The 2,847-nt window shown below is 38.9% G+C and overlaps 1 pseudogene; it reads right to left on the bottom strand.

Moving 5' to 3' along the window:
- Positions 1-148, bottom strand: LOC125517817 (annotated as a pseudogene).
- Positions 149-2,847: the final 2,699 nt, after the last annotated feature.

The raw sequence follows: 2,847 nt of genomic DNA, 5'->3' as shown, positions 1-2,847 counted from the left end.
CAAGGGCCGCGCGATCGCGTACCCCCTCTATCACAAATTATCCCACTTGGGAAGATGATAGGCCAGCACACCAACCAAGTGCAATGTTGGCCACTAGCCTAGGCCATGACCCTTCTTGATCGGCCATAGACCCCGTCCAGGTAAGTATGTTTCAAAGGAACAGTAGGCGCTGATTATATAGTGAGGGTACTCCCTCCATCAACCTGTAGCAAGCGAGGTGGTACTAATAACGGGTAATTAGCGCATCTGTCCTGCGGCCTTGGCTTCAAAGATGTGGGCTAATTCGAACTGGACACTTCGCATGGGCCGATACACTGACATGGGCCAACCAGCCTGGTTGTTCGGCTGCAGACCAGACGGCCCGAGTCCTATTGACGCTTTAGGGACCTCCTAATCGGCGCCTTCTGCGCCGGTTAGAGCTTCCGGCGCCCACGCGCGTGGACATATGGGCCGGCCCATCGCGCGCGACACCATTAATTGTCTCGCGAAAAACACACAAAAAAATGTGTTGCTATGAGGAGTCGAACTCTCGCCGCGCAACTAGAAACTGACGGACTGTTTGGCTAACCACCACACCTGCTTAGCAGTTGTGATCAATAACAACGCGAAAACTTTAAGAACCATTTTATACGCGCTATTTATTTGATTTTTGAGTTATTTGATTTTTTTGGAAAAGTTACATTTTTTAATGAAAAAGGGTTCATCAAGTTTCGAAAAAGTTCATGAATTTTTTTAGTGAATTTAAAAAACAGTTCATCGATTTTAAAAAAAAGTTCATCAACTTTGAAAAGAGTTCATCAATTTTAGAAAAAGTTCATCAATTTTAAAAAAAGTTCATCAATTTTGAAAAAAAGTTCATCGGTTTTGAAAAAGAGTTCCTCGATTTTGAAAAAATTCATCAATTTGGGAAAAAGGTTCATCGATGTTGAAAAAGAGTTCATCGGCTTTAAAAAAAGTTCATCAATTTTGAAAAAAAGTCATCGGTTTTGAACAAGAGTTCATCGATTTTGAAAAAGTTCATCAATTTTCGGAAAAAGGTTCATCGATTTTGAAAAAGAGTTCATCGATTTTGAAAATGTTCATCGATTTTGAAAAGAGTAAATCGGCTTTAAAAAAAGTTCATCGAATTTGAAAAAACGTTCGTAAAATCTGCTTAACGTTTTGTATTGAATTAGAAAAAGAAAATGAAGAAAGAAAACAAAAAAGGAAAAGAACAAATAAAAAGAAGAAACAAGAAACAAAAAGAAAAGAAAGAAAAGGAAAAACAAAAAGATTAAAAGAAGGAAGAAGCTGTTCCTGGTCAGATAAGTTGACTGGCTGTGGTGTTTATCACGTGTTGCGTCGAAACCCTGGTGCGCGTGTTCGAGTCCTGCTTGAACCAATTTTTGCTGTTTTTTACGGAAGAAAAAAAATGAACATGGGCTGGCCCATCGCGGAGGAGGGGTGTGCGCCGTGTACCGTTAACCCTGTTACGGGCGCCGTTTAGGATTCGCCGACGCTTTATGCGTCAAATAGTTGGGGAAACACCAGTACCCGCCTAAATGGGCTGGAAGGGACCCCTCAAAAAAATATGGGCTGAAAGGGGAGCGGTCCTTTTAGTTTATTATTTAGCCTTTTTATTAGACCTAAAAATATTCGTTTTTTTATTTGGAAAAGTGATATTCATTAATTAACAGGTTTAAACTGGGTTATATAAGTTTAAAATATGTTTATAAAAGTATTGTTAAAAGTAAATCAAATATTGGTAATGGTACCGTGACTTCTTCTAAACATTTTTTTAACATAGTGCATCCGCAAACGCTCAGACATACGTAAATACACCCATTCTATGAACGCGCGCGCACACACCCTACCGCTATGACTTTATGAGTACCTTCGAGACACCGAGCCGACACAACCTTTAGATTAACGAAGTCGCCATATACACCTTTGTAGTCGACGAAAACATCTCCTCCCATTGAACCCACATCGCCGAAAGGCCTGAGATAAATCCAAAAAAATGCGAGCACCAATGTCAAGTCTGAGACTTGAAGTCTGATGCGGATACCATTATCCTTCAAACCATCCAACAATAGTTTGGTTCGCTTCTTCTAAACATTTATTTGGAGAACATCATATGTTAATGTTCATTGTGTATTAAAAATGTTTAGCGTGCATCTTAAAAATTTGTTGCGTACTTGGAAAAATGTTCATCATATATTAAAATAAAAATACTTATTTCATACTAAAAATGTTCAACACATATTTATAAATCACTCATTGTATATTTGGAAAATGTTTGTAGTAAAAATATTTATGGAAAAGACAAATTAAAAATGAAAAGGAGAAAGGAAACTTAAACCGGAGGAAAATAAAGAAAGATTGTAAGTAAACACTAAGAAGGATAAAAAAATAAAAATAAAATAAGAAAAGGCGAATAACAATGATAACTGACAAAACAAAAAACCAGACGAAAACCAGTAGCAAAACAAAAATTGAAACCAAAAATCAAGAATAATTGGAAGGCTTGTAGCACTAATAAAATGTCGTCGTTTTTCTATAACATATGATACGCACACTCGTATGTATTTGAGAAGAAAAAAAACGTCGTCGTCGAGCCGACCCGTATCGGTCGCACAACGGTCACCCCCATGCGCCGCAACATCTATTTGCCGCTACGAGCATGACTTAGGAAATGTCACAGCGTGTGCATCATCCGCCTGGACAATACATGCCATGAGGCCTTATTCTATTACTCAGAAAGCAGGGCGGCGAGAAGTTTCTTTTTTTTTTTGAAACATAGCAGGGCGGCGAGAAGATGGTGGTGATATCTACCCTTGGAGGTGGATGTCCTCTGCGCACCGTCTG

The sequence above is a fragment of the Triticum urartu genome, chromosome 6, assembly GCF_003073215.2.
Source record: "Triticum urartu cultivar G1812 chromosome 6, Tu2.1, whole genome shotgun sequence".
In the NCBI taxonomy this organism is placed as follows: Eukaryota; Viridiplantae; Streptophyta; class Magnoliopsida; order Poales; family Poaceae; genus Triticum; species Triticum urartu.
Note: the sequence above shows the minus strand (reverse complement) of the source record. Positions and strands in the feature narration are given on the sequence as shown.